Below are 23,655 nucleotides of genomic sequence, written 5' to 3'. Positions count from 1 at the left end.
AATAGAGGAAATCTTGGACAAAGCATGTAATCTTACGTTTGGAAATTGGGAATCAAAAGCATATGTTTCAAGTGAGGAAGGAACTGTCTCCATCTCAGAGTACCTGATCTGCTTGTCCTGTGTCAAAAAGTGAATAATCTGATAAGTATCCATCTGTCATCAAGATAGCCAGTCAAAACCAGAGCTTTCAAGACAAGAGTACTGTAGACTGTTTCTTCTGTTGAGCCACTTGAGGGGCTCTGAATGTAAGGGACTTTGCTGTATGTGCATGTAGCATCAAAGGCAGAAGTCCTTCAGCCAAGTCCTAAAGGCAGCAGGCAGTCTCAGGGTCAGCTGGGAAGCACTGGCAGATTGGCAGATTGTCTTCCCAACCTGAAATGGCGCCTGGAGCTTACTGTTTGCCATGCCATTATTATGAAAAGTACACATTATTCTTTTGGCTCCACAATGTTTTAAAAGCATTTTACAACTTCGTGTCTGTTCTCTCTTCTCCTAGTGCTTTATGACTCTTGGGTTTGACCTGTTTACTTGAGCTGAAATATTTTATCTTGTCATAAAAAGAGGTCCCTCTTGCTTTTGTTATCTGTGTTGTAACTTCAGTAGCTGAATTTGAAGTATGGTAATTGCTTACTTTCCAAGATAGTAGAGGTGAGGAAAAGCAGCCATGTGAGTAGGTGAATCAGTGTAACATATGAGAGAATAGTGTGATGATGAAAGGCAGTGAGCTTCTAAATAAGCACAGGGAGAATGTGTGTGTGTGCTAGAGAAGGAGGTGTCTCAAAAAGCTGTGTTTGTTCTCTTGAGGCTCCCGAGTGCTATAATTGAGTCAACATGTCAAAGTGAAGTATGTCCTGAGCTTTGGGAGCAGGGGAAAACTGCATCTTCTGCATGTACAGATTTGGATGAACCCCATCTTACAGGGATAATAAGCACTCTGCTTTTGCACTGCTGAAACTACAACTCAACAGAATAGCTGCCCAACCAAGCTCTATAACTGATGTTTCTCTAAGAACTGCTTTAAATCTTTGTTTGGTTGGGAAGCTGCGAGTAATTGGCTTCACCTTTGCTTCTGATGCAGATGTGAACAAAGGTGATGAACAGAGGGGAATATGACTGAATGCGCTATTGAGATACAGGCAAAACAAACTGAAAGAGTCTTCCTTAATTTATTTCTAAGTCTCAGAGAAACAAATATTTGTATGTCTTGTCATATTTCTTATGTTGGTGTAATGTTTTGGGGATATACTGACTTCCCTTTACTGTAGGATTTTTGTGTTTTAAATGGATGAAAAAGGGTTGATTGCAGCCCTTTGTCCTGGCGGTTTGTTGCAGCCTTTGGCTGTGTGACTTCATGCATGATTCTGCACAGGCAGCTCTCTCCTTGGCCGTAGCTCATTGCAGCATTGCTCTAGGAAATCATATGAAACTGAAAGTTCTTTAAAGCCAATGTTTCCCTGCTAACGTGCTAATTTTGTCTTGATTGGGTTTTATGTAGAATATCTACAATTGGTGCTTTTGTATTTTATAAATCATGCTTACTGACATATCTGATGATCTGATTGTTTCCATAGTGACAGCAATGGCAAAAACCTGAAAAAGGAAGGTGACAGCACTGTATTTTTAAGATTAACTGTTTTACAGAGGAATGGTTTGAGGGGGTGGGAATACAGTAGATTTTTTTTTTTCAAGCAGTAACAAGATACACTTTTTCAAGCAGTAGTACTTACTTGGAGGTCAGAGAGGAAAGACTTGACTTGCTATTTTGGCGTTTATTTGTGTGGGGAAGTAGTGAGCACAAGGTTAATCTAGGTAATATGAGATGTTTTCAGCAATGTCTCCTTCCTTGCTGCTCCAAAAGGTGATAAAATCTTAAAATGCAGAAAACTGAAATGTGCGTATTATCTTCACAGGAAAGGTAGAAGTCAATATGCCTGTGAGAAAATGTGTTACATACTTTTGTATGTTACATATAAATGTGTTACGTAATTTTGTTTGAAGATTTCTCCCTTCCAAATTCATAAACTAAGCACGGGAAGCTTTTAGTATTAAAAATCAGACACAAAGCCATTAGTGAGAGCTTCAACCTTCTTTTGTCCTTTGGTAAATTCAGTTAGTTTTATTTTATATTCTGGGAACAAGGCTTTATTCCCTTTCATTACACATCATATTATTTGCATTTGAAAGTAAAATACCTTGAGAGAATGTAGGCATATTTGTTTAGAGTCCATGCTGCAACAGAGAAGGGTTTTTTCAAAGCATTTTGTAGGAGCCACAAGCTTCCCTAACATTCCCTTTTGTCACTGGTGTCGATGCTTCTTCCTGTGGTGCAGTCACTTGAAGCAGTTGCCTGACTTACAATATATGCCTGCTGTTCTTATGTCAGCACAGACAAGTGAGAGGAGATAATGTGAGAGATGTGTGTAAACTATGTGAAATATTTTCATTCAGGGGCTAACTTTTTTCTGTGAATCTATGCTTAGCATTCTAGTTGAATCACCATACCTGGAGGTATTTAAAATATGTGTAGATATGGCACTTAGGGACTGCCAAGTCTACCACTTGGTTTGATTTAGGTGTACCTGACAGTGCCAGCTTGATGGCTGGACTGCATCTTAGAGGTGTTTTCCAACCAAATGATTCTGTGATTCAAAGCATGCTTCTCCTGCCCACCCTATCACAGTGCCTAGCATCTGCGGTCAGGCTGGGGACCTTGTGCCCAGGTAGTTCTAGAAAAGATCTTAGAAAGGATAAGTCAGGCTGTGCTGCCCATCTCCAGGTGGCAGACACATCCTCCAGCCCTGGGGAAATCAAGCAGGCTGGTAGTAAGACACAGGTGCAATGCTCCAATTTAACACATTGTTAAATTCATATCTCTTATGCCTTGCAGCAAAAATGTGGCATCATACTGTTAACTGAATATGTGTTACATCTTATTACACTGAGGAAGAGAAGCCAGCAGCTGGGAGTTTGTGTTGCTTTTTAAGTTGCACAGGTTGGTTGGTTATCTGTGCCTGAGGCCTCTTAGGTCACATCTGCATTAGTACTTCAGCTGGTTCTTCTGTCATTTTGGTGTCTTGGGAGTGGTGTGCATAAAAATATGTAGTTTATGGTTCTTCTTTATATTTATCTGCAGTGTTTGATTCTGGTTTTCCATTGACCTGAAGGAAGGGGAAGTTTTTCCCTGTTGTTTTACAACTGGGATCACTGTGTAAAACAGGAAAGTAGTTAAGAAATCACGGGAGCAGTTAGTTGTTGCAGAAAGGCTGAAGAAGATGGTGTCATCTGTTCTAAAAAATGTCCTCTTATTTACAGAATGATACAAACGTAAATATTTTTTTTCTTAAGAGGCTGGTTCATTTATAGATACTTGAGTTGTTGAAATGCTGACTTAGTGGAAAAAAAAATTGGTTAGTTGGTGTTATCTCTATGCCCCCACTGCTCCCCACCCAAAAAAATCTCCAACCGATTGTTTTTGTATTATTTTTGCTGATGGAGTTTTAAGGCATTGTTTAGTGCTTTGCCTTAAGTAGTGTCCTGTGTCCCAAGCATATGTTGGACATCACTTGTATTTCAGTAGCATTATGAAATGTAGACAGAAGTAGACATTTAAACATGCCCCTATCATGTGAAACAGATTAAGTTTCTTCATATTTCATTCCTTCAAACTTACAGTTTTAAATTCGTAGCTTCTTCTGATCCCCATTGGAATGAAGAGGTAGTGGTTTCCTTTCTTGCACTGCTAGTGATAGCAGTTAGTACTGATTCATTGGTATTGACCCCTCTGCTCCTTGTTAAAAGATAGCTTTATTTGCAGAGGTATCACAGTGAGCTTAATTTGGCTTGCTGCATCTTTGTAGCTGTTTTAATCTTATATGAACTAGATGAAATCCAAAAGGAAATTGGGAACGAAAAGAAAAAAAAAAAACAAACCAAAACTAACTATTCACATGTAAATGTACCTATTAAAGCCATAGACTGTGTAGATTTAGATAGTATTATTTTTATTTCTTGATGTAGAACTTTCCCTTAGATCTTGGGAAAGCATCTGCAAGGAAGAAAGCATCTCTTATATGTCTTTTGCTCCTGGTTCCAATTACAGGCAGCTGTCTGATTTATACTCAGTGAAAACTGCTAATTGTGCCCTTTTAAACTCTTTTAGTTTAGAGGAAAATGTATTTATTTGCATGAAAATGTTTGCATGTGAAACACTGAAAACCTTTTCTGCAGATACAAAATTTTAGAATTTAAAATTTATAAGCCTCTAATGCTCTCCTAAAAGCTGTTCCTTCCCTGGCTGATAGCTTTTACCTTGCCATGTGTCATTAACATTTACTGCTGTTGCAAGTTCTTGGATAACAGATTGAGGTGACTTTGTGTGCTGGTTTAGATGGCATTTGCCAGACAAATTGTTAGGAATCTTTCTGTCATTTGCTCTTTTTCTCTTATGAAACGTGAAATTCTTGTGATCCAAAGGATTTTGCATTTATTCTTTTTGTTTCTAAAGTAGTGGAGAGTTCCTATTTTATTGAAAGTTTTTATAGCACTGACTAAGTAAAAAAAAAATTAAGTAGGTTAAAATTTCAGTCTTCACCTCTGTGGTGATTAATGCTGATTCTTTTGAGGAGCTTTTTATTAAAGTCTTTGATTAATTTTGGGGCACACTTGAAAATAGGAAACTATTAGGTTAGTATAATTTTGCTTGTTAGAGAAATATGTTTTGATAAAATTGCACACATGAAGTCCACCTCTCCTGTTTTGGGGTGGTGTGTCTGCAGTGGGCAATGCCTGGTAATTCAGTAATTCAGTGGCACAGTATGTTCTTTTACTGATGGGGCACACACACTGTGTTGTCAGGTCAGCCCTGTGTACTCTGTCCGTACTCATTCCTACCTCAAAATAATTTCTATTGAGAATGGCTCAGAGATATTTCAGCCATGGTTGTCAATTTAAACCAAGATGCTTTGGCTTTCCCAGGTGCTGCTCTCAGAATTTTTTGAGGTCTTGATGATTTTTGTGTGCTTTCCAATCATGTTTTTTAGCCTTTTTTGTTCCCAGAAACCATTTGTTAGCTGGCAGGTGCAGTTCGGGATGCTGTGATGTGCCGCTGCCAGTGCTGTCCCAGTGAGGTTCACCACTGGTTCCCACTGGTTCACTTCTCTGGGAAATTGCTGTCACTAGAGATGGTAGCTTTAGTAATGCAAGAGCTGTGTGGAGACCACCAAACTTGATCAGAACTCAAGTCAGTTTCCTTCTCAGCCAGCCTGAAGCTATTGATGCGTTTCAGCTTTTATTATTGCCTGGCAGGCACACATGGTAGGCAGTCCTTTGAATCTTGGCTGTACTGTACTGTTTATTCTTCTGTTTTGGAAGCTGGATAAGGCCTTGATTCTGTGTGGGCATGCTTCACCCTTCACTTCAGTACCTCTTGGTAGGGTGCCTTTTGAGATACTAGTTTTAGCCAATTCATAGTAGATTTGTTTCCAAAATGTGTATCTCTGTGTGTGCCCTTGGTGAGACACATCGACATTTCCCATCTGGTGGCTGAAAAGGAACACACAGTGGGCACTGTGGTTGGTACTACTCTGTGCTCTTGGACTGGATTTTGTCACATTTCTGAATATTGGTAACATTGTCAGTGTCTTCTTTCTTGCCTAAAGCATGCTGCTAGAACAGATTTGGGAAAGCTCTTCATTTCTCAGGGTATAGTTTCTGGATCATAGAAGACAAGTGGGTAATGTTAATAGATGGCAACTCTTTGAAGTACATTAGAATCAACTTCAGAGAGAAAGAAAATCCCTTTCCCTGAGCTCCAGATAAACAACTGGAGCTTTCAAACCTTCAAGAGGATCAAGGTGAACAGCAAGTGCAGGGAAGATGATTCTGCTTTTATGGCAATTGGCAAAAAATACATTCTTTCCTTTTTGTGCTCCTGTAACAAAGCAAAATAACAAAATACTCTGAGATTGTTCTATGAAAAGAACACAAAAAGCTTTCTATGTTAAATACCCTCATCTTAATAGATGTCAGTAGAATATATTTTAAATGGGCTGGAAATATCTCCTTGGAATTCTGAAGTGTCTTCAAAACTAGCTGAAAAAACTGAATTCATCTGATTATGCAAGTGCATTTAACAGCATTTATTTGTTTATATAGAGTTGTAGGAGGCTGACATCTTCCAGCTGAGGTGTGTGTCATTCCCACTTTAATTGGCTTTAGCTGGGAAAGAGAGAATGGAGTAGTCTCATTTCTCATTTTCTTGCTAAAGTCTTCAGGAAAAAAGGAAATAGTTCTAAGCCATGGACCTGAAGTAAATTTCAAAAGGTAGATGTGCCCTCCTTTGCCTAAAGAAAGGACAGTCTCGGGAAGATAAGTTGGAGAACAAGTAGCAAGTGACTGTAAGATTGTTCCTGCTGAGGTTCTGTTTTGGTCAGTCATGGAAGACAAAGGAGAAAATAAAATAATTTTTTTTCAGAGGAGGAAAGTGATTTTCAAAAGCAAGAATGTATTCATGTGGCTTTGAAATGATTAGTGAGAATAAAGGCTGAAATTCACTGGGCAGGATTGTGTATTAACATGCCTTATGGGTTGCAATGTCATGAATGGTAAAGATCTATGTAAGAAATTGAAAGTTGTCTATCCAAAATTCAAATTAGTACAATGAAGAAAAATTCATAGTTTTTAAAAAACTATGATCTGAAGCATATTTGTTTATACATAAGGACTACTGAAAAAACTAAACTCTGCAGGTCATCTTTAACAAAAAGCTCTCTGTATAGATAATAATATAATATAAGTTTAAAAAAAAGTATCACACCAACAGCATGTCCCATATGCAATATAAAAGTGAGAACAAACTCCAAATTGAGAGGTGGGGGATTTGGATGGGGGAGAGAGATTTAAATGTGTTCTTCAGGAAAGAATCAGTGTACAAAACAGAAAAAATAAGATGGCAGCAGCCAGGATTTGCAGAGCTTTTCAGTCCTTTGTTGGGTTATCTTGCATAAGTACTTTAGCCAGAGACTTTTCAGTAGCTGCATGGGGCCAGCTTGGAACACAAACGTGCATGAATCCAAATGTAATTTCCCTGTTGTGCACATTCTGGCTGTGACAGCTCAAGTTATGAATGTAAAATAGCAGGAAAAAAAGTTCAGAAGATGGCCAGACCTGAAATGTTAATAAGAACTGACTTACCATGAGATCCCTTGAGGCTGGCAAAGGTGCCGCCCGAATTTTAAGTTTGTCTGCTTCCATGCTTCGTTTTGGTGTGCCTTGGAAAAGAATAAATAAATTCCTTGTTTTTATCTGTGCATCTAAGTTGTTTGGCATAACAGAAGTAAGAAACATTTTCTTCCATGTAAGATGAAAAGCAGAGTGATGTTAATCCTCCACTCTGGTTTGTGGTCAGCGCTGGCACACAGACTGAATCGGCATCAGTGGCTTTGATCTGTAGACAAGTACTGTACAAGGAATGACAGTATCTTTCCCTTTCAGACAGTTCTTTTTTCTGGGGGGGCAATAATCTGCATTTTTCCCAAATTTCCAGTGTTCAGAAGGCATTTGTCTTTCCTCTGGGTAGGACTGGTGCAGGATAAGGGATTTCCTCTCCCTACATCAATACGCTGCCTGGAGAAAAGGCACCTCATCGTGGCCACGGCTTGTCTCAGACTGCAGGCAAGGAAAGGGCTTTTCTCTCTTCTGCATGCAACTTGTACAGCAGAGAGAAATTGCAAAGTTTGCAAGTTTCCCTGCATCTTCAACATTGGATTTTCCCGGGTCTGTTCTCTCTCCTTTTTTTCCTCAGCCTCCTTCCATCTCTTGTTACCATGGAGAATGAAATGCCTGTTCCATTCAAGTTGTCGGCTGAATAGGTTTTGAGGTTGATGGATGGTGAGAATCTCTTATCCCTCCTTCTCCAAACACCGCCCCTGCCTGTTTCTTGACATTTCACTTGCCAGAGACTGGCAATCAGTGAGTGGGAGCTGAAAAGGAGGCTGGCAGTGTCCTGCTGAGATGCTCTTTCACTTGGTGGATGAAATCAGCAGCCGTGAGAAGGTCTTAAGGGCTTCGGTGCAGAGCCTTGTCCACAAGCTGAGGCATGAATGCTCACTTGAGTGAATGTTCTTGCTTCCCCAGAGCACCAGGGAAAAAAGAATTCATATGTGAAACCTGTTGCTGCTTATGACTGTGTTTCAAGGGGTGAGGTAACCTCTGCAGTGTAAAGGGAAAGGTAAGGAATGAATGAATACAATAAATGCTCTGGCATAATCTGTTCCTCTCATATATACTTCTTTATTTGTGTCCACATCACATCAGAAATGGAATTTCTTTGCTGCAGTCTGACTTGGGTGGTTTCCTGGCTGTGATGCTGAAGTTAGCAGGGGTCTCTGTGTTTAGTGGGGTTCCAGTAGTCCCTGTATGAGCTGACTGCATACATGGGGCATCGGTAGTGCAGTGTCAAAACAGCTTTCTGAGTAAGGCACCTTTTAATAACAAATATTGTGGATATTGACAGGCCCGGGGTTGAAATATGAGTTTGAGGCTACTGTTGACATGCAAGAAATGGAGCTGCAAAGCAGAAATATTAAAATTATAGCTCTGTAAAATTATACCGAAAACATTTGTTTTGTTGTTATTTATTACTTTTCATACAGATAACTATAGTTTTAGAGGGTATCAAAAAAATGTTTAGCCTATGCTGAAAGGCTTAAGCCTGTCCTTTTTAAAGAAAGGGTTGTTTTGACTGATGAGCACTCTAGTAGTGATGGCTTGGGAGAAGTGTATACCTGGCATTATTTAATAGATGTGTGACTTTTGCATCTGGAAGTAAATGTTATGACTTTAAATTTTGACATTGCTTCCAAGTAGAAGCATTTCACAAACATATCATTGTTGAGAGAAGATATTTCTGTGAGTTTTCTGCTAAAACCTGCTGTGTCAGGACTGTACCAGCAAAAGAATTAATACTGGTGGTATACCTTAATGGGTGGTGTTTCAGTATTTTTGAGATCATATGTGAAAATTTGTCCTGGGTGATTTTGAACTGCTGTGTTTGATAAGTGACTGTGAACTTTGTTTCAATGCATCTTTTCAGCACCTTGCACTGATAAATATTTCCACGTCTTCTGTGTATTCCTAAGGTTGCTAACCAATACATCTCTTCACACTACCACCAACAGCTTTTGCATCCTCAAGAGGTCTTAGCTCCTCACGAGTTCACTTTCCGTTTGATGCTTTATGTCCTGTTTGTTGTTGGATTGTTGTCTCCCTGCTGGAGTTTTCCTACTGTGCAATTGCTTTTCCTGTTGTGCAAGCCACTTCCAAACGCTGCTATGTTAGCTGTTTGGGAATTTTTAACTCCTGCATCAGAAAGGCATGTGTGTATGTCAATACATACATGCAAAATAAATACATGTATTTGAAATACATCTGAACATACCATCCAGTCCCTCAAGTAGTTTATTCTAGAGATTGTAGTAGTATTTTTGTTCCAAGAGATCAGGATTTCCTAGAGAGATGTGCACACAGAGGATTTGACTGCCTGTGACCTTCAGTCATACAAAATAATAGATGATAATATTCAGGGTTTTGATTTCCTGGTTGGCTAGGCTACTGCAGAAAAATACACCAATGTAGCAGCTTTTTTTCTATCATAAATAAATCACACATGTTGGGTGGAGTTGAGGTAAAGTGTTACAGAGAGGAAAAAAGGGGAAGTCCATCGGGAGAGAGAATGTAGTTTGGGATTAGGTTCCTGATAGGAACTCAGCTTCATGTTACCATTTGTAAGGGATGGGGAAAGAGTGAGCATCTGTTTTAAACTGGTGATTTTGAGTAAGCAGCAACAACATCAGCATCAAAGCTTACATGTATATTTCCATTTATTCTGTTAACCTGCTGGAGTTTTTTGATTTAGTATTATCTTCTTTATGAAAAACATATACTCGTAGCAGCTTATGGATTTGCATGAGATAAAATCCCAAATCTTTCTCTCATACTCTGTGAGGATTGTTATGCTAATAATTTTAGAGATTGTCAAAATTTTTTCTGAGTATTACTGACAGGATTCAATCTCTGAAAAAAGATCTTCCAGTTTTTAACATGGATGTATTTAAATTCACTTTGCCTTCTGAAATTCCTCCTTTTCCCATCACCAAGATTGACCTTTACTTGATTGGGGTCTTTTGATTTTTATGTTTTCTCTGAGGCTGACATAATAAACTTGTAATTAGGACATATCGCTGCTTCATTCCATCTGGTCTTTTGTTAAATTATTCTTGGAAAAATTCTAATGTCCCACTCTTTTTAGATTCAGAGTTGTTTGATTCCTTTTTCCTGTCTTCCTTTTTTATCTTAATGGTAGCAGGAGCTTGGAATTTTTTTATCTTGTCCTTGCTATTTAAATGTGGGCAGCTGTAGAACAATCCATCTCTAAACCTCTTTCTGCTTGCTAGATGTTTTATTTCAGCTTTTCCTTAGTGATCAGTGCCTGAGTTTCCCTCCATTGCTTTCCCAGGCAGTGCAGCATGGAACTGACCTCATTTGCTTCAGCTCCACTCCTGTCCCTGCTGCCTGGTGCCCCAGTCAGCGAGTGTAGGCAAAGCTTTGTTCAGGGCCGCTGGGGAGAAAAACCTGATTGAGCAGCAGACTGAAGCTATCTGTCCATGGATTTACACAGACAGTTCTTCACTGATTTGTACCTTGTAAGTTACCTTTATAACCTTAAAATCTGCAAAATTAATTTTAGCTTAGCTTTTGCCAGGGCTTCCTACCTGTTCTGTTTGAGTGAATTTTTAAGCCCTTTATAATAGGCTGGTACATATGCAAAGAATGAACATTGTGCTCTCCAGTAACTCATTCTGTTATCTCAAGTGTCATTTACTGGAATCTCCTTACCTTTTGCCTCCTGTAAAATGTAAACTGAATTACAGGCATATAATTAAATCAGCATATTAAGTGTGTGGGAATGAGAGGCAGTGGGAATTTTGATGGCTATATCCACAGTGAGAACATGAAAATCTAAATCATCAGGTATCTAAACTATTTTCTAGTGTACTGAGAGCACTGGTTGTAAAAGAACAATTTTCAGGTGGATGGAATGTGTTTCAGTGCTAGATCAGCACAACAGGCTATCATTTCCCCTCACCTGGCTGAGAGGCTGCTTCACAAACCATGGGGCTGCTAGCTGAAAGACTCAGATGTGCAGTATTAGTGCTCATCAAGGATGGTGACATTTGAATAATTACTAAATAGTTGTGAGGTTTTGACTGCAAAAAAAAAAGACAATTTCAGGTACTGACATACTTGCTTTTGCCTGTTATCCATGTCCAAGTCACTTTGTTGCACATGGCATACCTCATAGTTAAAACTAACGTGGTCAGTGTCTGAGACTGATTTTAATTTTTTTGTGCCTAAGCATCAGGCACATAGTGTTGATGCTGGCATTATCTAACGATATCTAAGAGCATTTGCTTCTCAGAGATAAGAATTTTTAATTTATTTTATTTACTTTATATTACGCATAGCAATTCAAGTTCCTGTTGTCTTGGCCATAACCCAAATTTGGAACACAAAATTCAAATGAAAAACTGCAAAACAAAATAAAGCACAGAAGGCATGACAAGAAGTGGGATTGATCTCTGTAATGTAAATATTATTTTCTCTAGCCTTGGATTTCTGATTAAGTGTTGATGTCAGTTTACTGTGAAGACCAAGCATAGCAAACTGTTGTGAGATTGAGTCAAATTTGGGTGCAACATGAGAGATGCCCCTTGTATTTCAGTGGACTTGTGTCGCATGTGTCTCACAGCCAGTTGCTGGCTCTTTCAGATTTGTCCCTGTGGAATCCTCTCCTTTAGTCTTGTTCCAGAGCTGTAGCACTTGACTCCAGTACATCCCTCTCCAGCCAGTCTGGTTATCTTCTGTTGGCTCTGCAGTGCTCTTCCCTGGCTGTGATACTGGATTGTTATTCTATCAGTAGGGCAAAATGGTAGGAGAGAAGCAGGGGAAGGGATATCTGAAATGAGTATTGGCTGCTGTTTTAACTGAAAGTTAACATTTTTCATAGCAGAGAGATACTATACAACAAACAGGAGGGCACACTAGGGAGAGCTCTTGAAAATGCTGTTGTGTTTCAGTCTTGTTCAGGGTTTTGACTACTAGAACATGTTCAAAGTTTGTTGTCAGTTTAGAGTTTAGAAGTTTATATGGAAATAACCACTTTTTCAGCTCCATAGTGATTCTTGAGATATAGGACAAGACACACACATGAAAAATGATTGTCTAATGGATTAGGGCATTCTTTAGCCAGCCTTTTTATCTCCTGCCTTTCCCTTTAGTCTGAATAATAAAGATACTGTTTTGTGAGAGGTCATCTCAAACTGTGCTTCTCCAGGAAAGCTCAGTGTTGCTCTCATCTGCCACAGTTACAACATTCCTGTCTTCAGCTCCTGCAGTCAGGGAGTTGTAGGGTGCATTTTATAAGCTCATAAGTCTGATTGATAACAACTCTGGTGAATTAATTATTTGGATGAGTGTGCTATAAAGCTGGGGATGTGGGTCCACCTCTTTTGCTGGCAGCCACTAAAATTGCTTTATGCTCCTTGCAGAGCTGTACCCTGAAGTTCTTAACCCTCCACTTTGGGATAACTGAGTACAGCCTAACCCTAACCCAGTATTATATTGCAGATGAGTACAGACAAGCTGCAGTATAGAAGCAGTATCTTGATGCAGTGTAATGGCTGTGTGTACTGAGTTGTGAGTTTTCAGACTCAGTTGGGCTGGGTATCATCTGCAGGAGCCAGGTCAACCCTGGGCCAAGCTGGAACAGCCATGGGTGGAAGCACACTTCTGTTCCATCCTCTTCTGTCTTCTCTCATTATTTGCTCTCTTTTAGGCTTTGCCCCATAGGACTGACTACCTCTTCCTATTTCATGGAATCTTAAACTTGAGTTTCCATCTGTGTTTTGCAACCCCACAAATCAGGCATTGCTTGAGGTTAATCACAAACACCAAACCTGTGGTGCCCTGTGACATCCTGTGATGCCTCTGTTCCTGTGCAACACTGAGCAGCAGAAGCTGCCTGTACACAAACCAGATGTTAGTGACCTCAGCCAGAAAACATTAACTGCATTGGCAGGGTTGCTGGCCCCTTGTTCAGATGAGAACCAACAAGATGTCATCAGGAGCTGCTCTTGTGCCCTAACTTGGAAATTGTTGTTGAGACACTCTACCTTGGCAGTTGATCTTCTCAGACATTATGGCTCTTTTATTGCCTTCATCCTAAAGTGTTTTTTCTTGATTTATGGTGAATAAGTAGATTTATACAGTAAAGGAGGTTGCTTCTAGTTCCATCTTCCTATTTCCATATTTTATCCAAGAGTTGCTTCAGTTGTTTAAAGTACATGGGTTTGTTACTCTGGATCATGGATATAAATAAATGCCAGAAGCATGAGGCCTTATCAGCTGTGAGCAGCTGTACTTGCCTTTTCGTTTTAAATCTGACACTTAAAGTGCAGATAAACAACAAAATTCATTTTTCTGCAAGGTGAAACTTTAAAATTTGTTGAAGTTTGTTGAAGGCTGTTGCATCTCTACTTAAAGTAAGCTAGCATTAATATCTTGGGGAAGGCTCTGAGCTCCTTGTTAGAGCTCAGAGTTACAGTTCAGGGTAGTGAGTATTAATGTCTGTAGTGGCTTGGTTTTGAAATACTGTCTATGCATGGACAGTCATGCTTAACCTAGTACATTGCTTGCATATATGGCACAGCCTAGAGAATTAAGTTGGATTTCCTTGAGGGTATAATCTTTATGTACTCTTTGCAGAAGTGGGTCTTGGGGAATGCCTGAGGATGCTGGCAAGTGATGAGAAATATACTCAGGCAAAGCCTTAGAGGACAGGATTTTAAACGCTGTATAGGACATGTTGCAAATAACCTTTGTTAGCTTGATAGGTTAATTTTTGACCTTAGAATGACTTCGTAGACACAGAAATTTGCTGTTTTCTGCACGGATCCATTATTCAGGTGACAAGTTATCCATACTGAAATCCTGGGCTCAGACCTGGAAGCAGTACATAGGTTTATGTGTGGCTCAGACCCTGAGCTAGTTCACCTGCTGAACCCTCACCACCTTCACTCAGAGCTACTGCTGATGTCTCTGTTTATGCTTCTGAAACATGGGATGCTGGGAAGCTGGCTTTGAAGGTGCTGGAGGAGCATTCAGGAGCCATCTGGCTCCACAACTCACAGATGTAGACTAAAGCTCTGGCTCTGCAAGACTTAGAGCTGTGGAGCAGCAGTTTCAGGAGGGATAACTGGTGAAAGAGTACCATGTATCTACTGTGATCCCTTCTGCTTTGAGAGATTGGTCAGGTGGAGTTTCTTATGGGGCTGCCTTTGTACCTCAGCTGAAATGTCCCAGAACTTGGAGTGCTGCACAACATGTTGCAAGGGCCCAAGGCTTTGGCCTTCTTGCAGCAGTGTGTTCAGGTTTTCTGGTTATCTGGCTATTCCCATCCCCCCCTGTTCTTGGACAGTGGAAAGCCAAGTTAGTATGCTAGTGCTCTGTGGAAGGCTCTGTCAAGTGGTGTCAGACCAAGGTAAGAATAAAGTGTTAGTTCTAATTTAATCTTTACACTTTCTTTATTGTGTTACTTTTGAAATGTCATAAAGTACAAGTAATGAAGCTGAGTAGTGACTCTTTAGGTATTCAGGCCTGTATACTCTTAGAAATTACTTTTTTTCCCTGTTGGTATTGGCACTGAGTTATAAAAGTGTTAGAATTTGTGCTGAGTATCTAGCCTATGTACCTTATCATAGTACTGTAGTGAAGTACATTAGCATTTGCACACATCAGCATATCCATATACATACATATATATTTTCAGATCAAAATACTGAGATGCAGATTGCAAATTAAGAGTTTACTTGTCTGTCTCTTGTGCAGAATCTCCTGGGTAGGAAAGTATATATAATGTCCTCATGTATGCTGTAGCTATCAGTATATTAGGTCTAAGGGTTTTTCTTTTTAGCTTTTCTGTTTTGTCCAGTATGCTCTTCAAAGATCAAATTTTTGTAGTACAATTATGCAAGGAGTACCTGAGTATGATGATGTTCAGGGGATATGAATATGAAGCAGTAACCTTCTCCAGAGTGCACCTGTAGTTATTTTTGGCACTTAGCTTGCTGTACTTTCACAAGCAGAATCGTTCATTTTGCTTCAAGTGATTTTATCCTCCAGAGCTCAGTGGGATGATTCTGCTTAAGATAGGGAGCTGTCACAAGTTCAGTCCAATGGGTGGCTTTGATGTTGGGAGCTGGAGCAACCTGTACTGTTTCAGAACACTGTATTTATTTTCTCATCATCAACTTTTGGGAACAGTAGTAATAAGAGATGATGACTTCTTGTCTCCCAAGTATTCCCTCAAACATGTATCCCTGTTAACATTTCTCAGCTACTCTGCAGGGCTCTCTCTCTGGCACACATCTTCCAGCCCTTTGGCAACTGCTCATTTCACGTTTCCATGTATCTCGCCAGTTAAAGTTGTTTTGAAAGGGGAAATTTAGAAAGAAAGAGTGGTCACACTTTCTGGGCTTGATTTCTTTGTGTTTAATGTGACTACCTGTCTCTGGGCTGGGGCTGGCCACTGCAATGTGCTCCTTGTAGCAGAGGAGTGTTGCATCACCTCAGGCAGGTATTGCAGAGCTCGCTGGGATTCAGTGGATGCAGTTTTACACAGGATGAGGGTATCTGTGTTACATTGCAAAGTTTGGTGTTAAACCTGATGTTACTTTTCAGCAGTGAAAGACTCTTTAATCTTCTTGTTACCATGGCCCAGGGGAGTTGCAGGGACAGTAACATCTGTGCTTGCTGTATAAGGCTGACAGCTGTTTCAGGAGTCAGTTGGTCCTTTTATCCAGTGTCTCTGAACAGCACAGGGAGTGTGGGCACTGCACCTTCCTGCAGGAGGTTTTAGAGGATGGCAGCAAGTACTGGCATTGCAGCATGCTGAACCATGGGGCTCCATCACTTGCCTTTGACTTCTGAATACTTCTGAGATCCAGAGCACTCCAGAAAAGTTAGGAAGCATGTTGGTTGCAAGTGAGGGAAAGTCAGTACTCAGACAAACCCTGAGCTTGGTAGGTGACCATAAATGACTGAAGAGATTGAATCAGGGCTTTAGTGACTGAATATGAAATGGATAATGGATAATCTGCTTTAGAGAGTATCTTGGAGATCCCCCAGCCTCAACCTTTCTACAGAATTACTATGTTGAGAGTAAGGGAATAAGATTTCCGTTGATGTGCTCTCTTTGTTTCTGTACTGCTTCCTTTTTGCTTATAATTATTCTTTAAAGAAATAACAAAAACCCCTTACAATTTCCATAATTAAGAAGCTCTCCCAACAATAACAACAAAAACAAACCCAAAAAACATAAAAGGGAGGTGTATAGGAGCCTCATTCATCACCTTTTGTCACCAGACTTGATTTGACATCTGAGACTACAGAGAAAGTTTGGCAAGTGCAATGATTTCCCGTGTGGGGGTAATAAGAGAGAAAAAAACCTGTCAGTTGAAAACAGCAGGAGCTGCATTAGCAAATATAAATTAAACAGATGGCTAAGATACTGCAGCTGTCACATAGAAAGTCCAGGAAGATTTTTAGCTCAGAGCTGCAGGAGGCTGTTTTAAAAGGAAAGATGAAAACAACAACAACAAAGCAAACTTGAGCGTGACAAAAGAGACAGTAGAACCATTCAGATTATTATATGAAATTTATCCAGGATTGTGGTGTTGGTTTGGTTTTGGGTTTTTTTTAAGTTTGTGTTTTCAAATCTTAGGATTCTAAAATTAAGTTAGGATCAGCTACTATTAGATCATTTTCAGATTTTGATATCATGGGTTTGCTTGTTTAGAAATACTCTTCTGTATGAGACACTGGCTCTGACATTCTCTGGAAAGCAGGGAGACATGTAGCACACATCATGCCATTTTGTTTTTCAGCTGTTTGTTTTACAGCTATTTCAAGAAAAATCTCTTATAGAAGAATATATAAGTAAAATCTTCTGGAAAAGTGGTGTGGAAAGTGTTAACATTTTGGTGGAGGAAGAACAAGAACCTGCATTTTAGTCTTGCACGTTCAATCTTAAGATAACTTTTTTCAGACTCATTTTCAGCTGAGAAGTGACTATTCCTTCGTGAAAGAAGCGCCAGAACAGCACCCAAGTCTGTTACATTTAAGTACAGACATACACTAAAATGAGAAGTTGGAAATTCTGTGCTGTTTCTGAGGCACCAAAAGGCAATTAATTTTCTCAATGTTACGTCTTAAAGTATTTTTGTCAATTAGGGCTAATGGTTTGTCACAGATTATTTGTGCATAAGCAGAGACTGTTATGCTGCCTTTATAGTTAAAAGGTGATGTGAATTATGAAATAAGTTCAGCTACATTTGAAGCCTGTGTTCTACATTCAAAGAAATAGCATGCACAAATGGATTCCTAGGCAGGCTGATTGACTACCCAGAGTTCTGCTTTTTCTTTGGTTTCTTTACTGCAAAAGAGTAAAGAAAGCATTTCATTATGTATTTGTGGTTGACTTTTTGAATCATACTTACTGTGCTAGAACTTCTGGATTTCAGAAGTTCTGTGCTAGAACTTCAGCCCTTTGTGGAAAATTAGTATGTCTTCAGTTCTGCCTGTTGTTGTCCGACTTGTGTATTTCTTTAAAATAAATATCTTTAGGTACTGTTATAGCTAATTCTAAACTACTTCTATATGGATTATTCAAGAGCTACAAAATCTACATATCAAAAAATTAAATCTTTTTTCCCTCTGTAGTTATCCTTCCCGCCGTCATCCCCATAATGAGTACAGAGGCCGCAGCATGCTCTGGAAGCTGGTGAACTGCCATTCTATTAGAAATAGGAAGTTTGTCACTGAGATACACGTGCTCTTTGCTGCCTAAATCTTTTACCTGTCCTAGACCTTCTCCCATTCTTAGTGGTTCAGGACACAAATCACGAAGGACATTGAAGGTCAAAAGCAACAGCTTGGGCTTGGGCTTGATGAAGATGTATACCCTCAGTCTTCCCATACTGTTCAGAGTGCTTTAGCTGGCTCAATAGAAGTGAGCTCCTCATAATTTAACTGCATTTCTTTTGTGGTTGGGCTTCATGATTAAGTGCAGGAAAGAACAGTGGATCATGCTGAGTAACTGTTGTTTCTACCCTTCAGATTTCATTCCTACCCCTTGCAGAAACCTTGCAGCACTCCAGAAAACTGGGAGGGAAAAAGCCTCAGCCTGAGTGTATTTCTTTTCTTCCATTTTTGCTTAAGAGAAATGAAGCTGGCCTTGAAGTGTACTTGAACTTGAGAATTATAAATGTGGGATATCTTTGTCTGTGATAGAGGGATGTTTCAGAGTAGGTGACCTTTCAGTGGGAAGCCTGGCCTCAGCCTCTATGTACTTGCTCCTAGGCTTTAGCTTCCAGTGCTTTAGCAAACTTGGCTGCCAGGACGTACACAGCAAGGGAGCAGCTGTGCAGGCAGGACCCACGGCATACAGGAAGATTACATGCTGAAATGTACAAGTTCCCCATGACTTCTCCTCCTGGGAACAAATGCAGGGATCAGTCAAGTGTGATCAAAGGCTCAAGAGAGCTGACAGTTAAGAATGGATGGGAAAGAGCTAAAGCAGAGAAGTGAGTTGGATGGGAAGAAACAGAGGGGCAAGATAGCCTTGTCCTGAAATATGGTTAACTTTAAATTGTCCTGCTGAGTATCCCAAAGGCAAGAATGAACTTTTCCACCTGGAAGTGTAATAACTGTCTAATGGCCATCTATAGTCTCTTCTTCATCTTCATGCAAGCCTTCTAAAGCATGTAAGGTTGCCTGGTTGTTTTGCTGTAGGTACAGTAAATTGAGTATTGTCTGGCCTATGGCACAGAGCTGATGAGGAAAATGTCTTTATAGACATTTGTCTTAAAGTCAAATGTCATATGTCTTTGAAACAGTCTGTGACAAAATTTTTTATGTCATGTGAGGTGTTAATATTAAATTCTCACTGATTAGGATCAGCTGCTTCCACGCAAAATGTATGACAGTGGAAAAAGAAAACGTGATCCAGCTTTTTTTTAATACTCTCATGACATGAAAGTGCAGCTTAGGGAGCAAGTGGTCCCAGCCTTTTGGTGCTGTAGCTTTGGTGTGTATCTTAGCAACTCTGCAAAAAGATTGAACCTTCATCTTTTTAACCCTAGTCCAAAATTGCCAAGTCTGTTTTCTTAGGTCAGTGTTGTTCTTATGCTATATAGGCAGCTGCATCAGTGACTGAAAGAACATGCAGCAATTATAAATTGCTGCTTATTATTGTTCTTATCATTTTGGAGGTCACATAAATGAATCCTAGGTGGACTAAAACAGCACATCAGGTAGTGCTGGTATGTGAGCTGTGTATTCTACAGTCCTATGTCAATAAATAATGAGTTACTGATTAATTTACAGTAGTTAGTATTTTCGAATTTGTCTCAATAGCAGAAGATTGTTAGTTTTGCTTTAAAGTAGTGTTAGCTTCACTTTTCAGTGGAAAGCAGCTGAATACACCTGTTTAAATTTTGGTTCTGCAACCATCCTTCATATGCAAGATAAATATTGTCAAATATGGCAATTTCTATCTGGATTTTGATCTCCATTCCAGATTCGAACATGTCTGATCCAGATTTGTTTGTGGAATAATGTTTAGCCAATTTGTAACCCACCAGAGTTTTGAAATCTGACTCTGCCAAAGTCTTACACTTTAGTGCATTACTTTGGTCTGCTGGATGTGGAAAATTGTATGTACTGCGCATGGATATGGAGTGACACCTTTCTAAAATAAATACAGGTATCTACCAGAGAAGTGCTTTCTAGAGATGTGAAACAGATGAGTTGCCTTTCCCTGTCTAAGCAAGCCCTTAGATGATAAGATCTGCTACAGGCTTCTAGCAAGAAGAGGAAATGTTGAAAGGCAAATGCAGATGCACTACTGTAGCTTCAGGCTACCACCCTAAGCTGCTCAGAATATGGTCAAACATGTCTAGAAAAATGGCAAGTAGTCATTTGGGAACCTGGCATAAATGGTGCCTCTCCACCTTTGTTAGGAAACAAATAACAGTTGGATATTTAGTGTTGTTTTAAACTTGAGTGAGAAAACTGGGGGTTTGAATGGAAAATAATAACAGCACAGTTCAAAGAACTAGCCCATGAATTAATTTCTTGTACCACAGTCTTTGTTCTTTGCAGTTGTGTAAGTAGTTTCTAGGCATTGATTCTAGTGCTGTTAATCCTCTGTTCTTTTCTGTTTGGCAGAATATATCTGACTGTGGCTTTATCTTTATTCCTTCAATTATTTTGGATAAAATAGTAATGTCATATGCATTTTTTGCTAATGGGATCTGTTTCCAGGGACTTTGCTTCTAGCTTGTTCACACGAATAAATGAGCACAGATGCTTGGTAGTGTGGAAGTAGGAAATACTTACCCTTCATTTGCACTCTACAAATCATGTTGCTCTCAGGATTTTTCAGTGTAACTGTTTTGTAAAGATTGTGCAGAAATCACCCTTAGCTGACATACAATATCCTATGCTAGATTCAGTTAGATACCACCAAAAGTGTGCTTCTGCTAGTTTAGCATGTTTTTTTTCAGGGAACTGGTATTAGCTGTTCTGTCAAAATAACTTTTTTGCCTGTGTAAACCACATCTTGACTAGGCAGATTTACTAGTATAGCTATTTTAGCAAAGCCCTTCTACTGTAGGAAAGACCTTATTGATAATACTGTGAGGTTCCCACAGTAGATGAAAGGCATAATACAAAGGGCTTTACAAACATGAATTAAGCTTCACAACACCCTTGTGAAATAAATCATTATTCTAGCTTGCCAATGGTCTAGTTTCTTTTAATATGAGATGTTTTGCAGGGATGAGAAGGGAAGGTAGAAGATGCAGTTGTGGGGATTAATGTCTGGTAGCATTGCAGTGTTCATAAACAAATTTATAACCTGTTCCAATTCCCTGTTCTCTTTGTCTGGTGTTTAAAATGTCCTCATAAAATCAGTGGTTTAGACTATCAAATTGCTTCAGATTGCTGGTTTCACTAATCTTCAGTAATACCAGGAGTTTGGATACTGACACCTGGCAATTTCTCACTTCTTGAAAACCTAGAGGGCTTTTGTGTCAATGGTGTTCTCATTAACACTGTTTTTAACTACATTGCTCTCTCTGATTTGCATTAGACTCTTGCAGTCTTGCTGTTCATGTAGTAGTTCAGTTAAGGGACCTCAAAGGGAATGGAGAGAGGAATAAAACTATAGGTTTATACATGAGGGATTTTAAATTCCAGTCATTCAGATTAGAGTAGTCTGATATTGTGTTCACCCACATGGTCTTAGTTTAGGCATTTTTGAGTGTTAATTATCATGTAATCTATAATGACACAATCACATTCCTATTTATTCTCTTTCATTTCTTAGGGAACAATGAATGGAAGAATTCTGCTGGGGTGTAGGTTTATTTTCTTCTGTACCATTCATCATTACCATTACCATTCACCATACCATTCAAAAATACATCAGCATTGCTTTTGAATTCAGCCTGTAAACCTTTGGATTGGGCCCAGGCATTTCTGCAGTTCTCTGTTAACCACCATATCTTGTATTCTGTGTTAATACATCTCTCAGGAATTTAAGAAGGCTGTGCAATTTATGCACTTCTCAGTTTAGGGCCTTCAGACAGTGGTAGTTGTTTTCACCAAGAATAGCATGGAACTCACATTTGAAAAGCTATTCCAGATCTGAAATCTGGGTGGTGTTGGAGACATCCAGCCTGGCTGGGTTCCCTGTCCTGACCCTTCAGGCACGCTGGGGGAAGTTGCAGTAACTGTTCAGTGGTGTGCCTGGTCCTCCAAGAGGTATTTGATCTGATAGGAGTATTTCTGTGCTCTCACACAGTTTCCACAGCAACAGCACACTTTCCCTTTTTTTCTCCTCTCAAGGTGACTGTTGCCTTGAGAATTAGATACATGGAAAAGCTTGGTCCTCTTGTTCTCTACTGAGATTTTGGTTTGCACAGGTGAAGAGTGGAAGGAGTAGGATGGGGAGAGTGTGACTCTTGGCAGAGACGGTATAATTATGAAGTGACAGTGAAAGTAATGAGTCTTACTTAACTGTGGCTTTAGTGCTGATAATGTGATTGTTTTGAAAGTCACAGCTCATTCTAAGTTCTGCAGATGAAAGGTCTGGGTCATTAGTGACTGTCACCATAGCCCTTTGCATGTGCTCTTGTAATCATTTAGAACCCACATCCACTTCATGCATGTGTTCATGTGCTCTGTAAAACAACTGTGTTCCTTCTCCTGCCCGCAGATACTTTGTTGTGTGCGTGTCACATTAAAAATGCTGCTCTTTGTCACAGAGTTTGTCCTAGCACTGTGGGGAAGAGATTCACTTGTTCCACTGAAGTAGGATGTAGCTGTTATGCCATGTCCTTGGTATGGTACTTGCTGGGGTATTGAGACATTTCCTTTCAAACAATACACATGCCCATCTCAACATCTGCTACAGTGTGGAGGACTAAGAAGCTTTCCATTTTTGAAAGAGCTCCACAGATCTGCCCCTTTTCTTACCATTTAAAGGTGGGTGAGAACACAAGCATGTGGCTTGATACCAATTTCTTGCTGGGGTTGGCTTTTTTCACCAGTTTAGAAAGTTTCCTCTTATATGGGTGCCTAACACAACCCTAAAAACAATTGTTTTATTTTTTTCAACTGTTTTATTTTGTCTCTTTGCCAGTACCTTTGTCCTAAAAAATTAGCTGTCATCTTTTCCTGGAGAACATACAATTTGTGGTACTGAGCTGTTCCCTGTGATTTTATTTTTCTTTTTTTTTTTTTTCCTTCCTTTACTTCTCTTCCCTTTCTTAGGAACTGCATGTTCATGCTGTAAGTGCTGTTCTGCTTTTTAACACGCTAACTAACCCACTATATCGTGGAATGATTTGAAATTCAGACAAGTCAATTATAGTAATAATATTGAATTTGGGAATCTCCATTCCTTTAAGAGTGAATATCTTAAGCAATATCTGTCACTGTGTTCTGGCTTTTGCAGTAGAGACCTCTGCTTGATGCGTGTTGTGATTCTTTACCATCAGTATTTTGGTGCCTAACAGTTTTGAGTCAGGATGGCAGAATTTTTTGTTATTTTTCTCTGACAAACAGTAAGTGAATGTGTTGACTGGGAAAACAAACAGCTAGTATATGACACCAAATAATCTGGGTTTATCTTGGAAAGGCACATTGTTTATAGCTATCTTTACAGTTCTGAGGCCAGAAATGCTCTTGTCCATATAATGCTTATCCATATAAAATGTTAAAAGCTGTTCAGGATTAATTGTCCAAATCAGAAATGTCATATCCATATAAAAACCAGAAATTAACAAAAATACCTTTTAGTACTTTTTCATTGTAAGCACATCTGGATGTACTTCTCCTGTTAAAAATCTTACATTTAGTTGAAAGATGAAGAGCATTCCAGTACTGAGCCATTTTAAAATTGAAAGTAAGTTTATGATTGCAGGGCTTGCATTGCTTCACTTCAGTTCTTTTTGGTTGTATCTAGCTCTTTTT

At 39.4% G+C, this 23,655-nt stretch overlaps 1 protein-coding gene across 3 annotated transcripts in view; it reads left to right on the top strand.

The window, feature by feature from the left end:
* NDST2 (N-deacetylase and N-sulfotransferase 2) overlaps positions 1-23,655 on the top strand; it is a 123,595-nt gene that overhangs the window by 29,496 nt on the left and 70,444 nt on the right. Inside the window, exon 1 of one of the 3 annotated variants that reach the window (XM_036385553.2) lies at positions 8,175-8,227. The exons of 1 other annotated variant lie outside the window; for it this stretch is intronic. The gene's annotated coding sequence lies outside the window, so the exon portion shown is untranslated. Of the gene's footprint in view, positions 1-8,174; positions 8,228-10,606; positions 10,701-23,655 lie in introns of those variants that run through there. One more of the 3 variants, XM_036385554.2, reaches the window with a different exon arrangement.

The sequence above is a fragment of the Molothrus ater genome, chromosome 8, assembly GCF_012460135.2.
Source record: "Molothrus ater isolate BHLD 08-10-18 breed brown headed cowbird chromosome 8, BPBGC_Mater_1.1, whole genome shotgun sequence".
Classification (NCBI taxonomy): domain Eukaryota; kingdom Metazoa; phylum Chordata; class Aves; order Passeriformes; family Icteridae; genus Molothrus; species Molothrus ater.
This window is presented reverse-complemented; position numbering and strand designations above follow the sequence as displayed.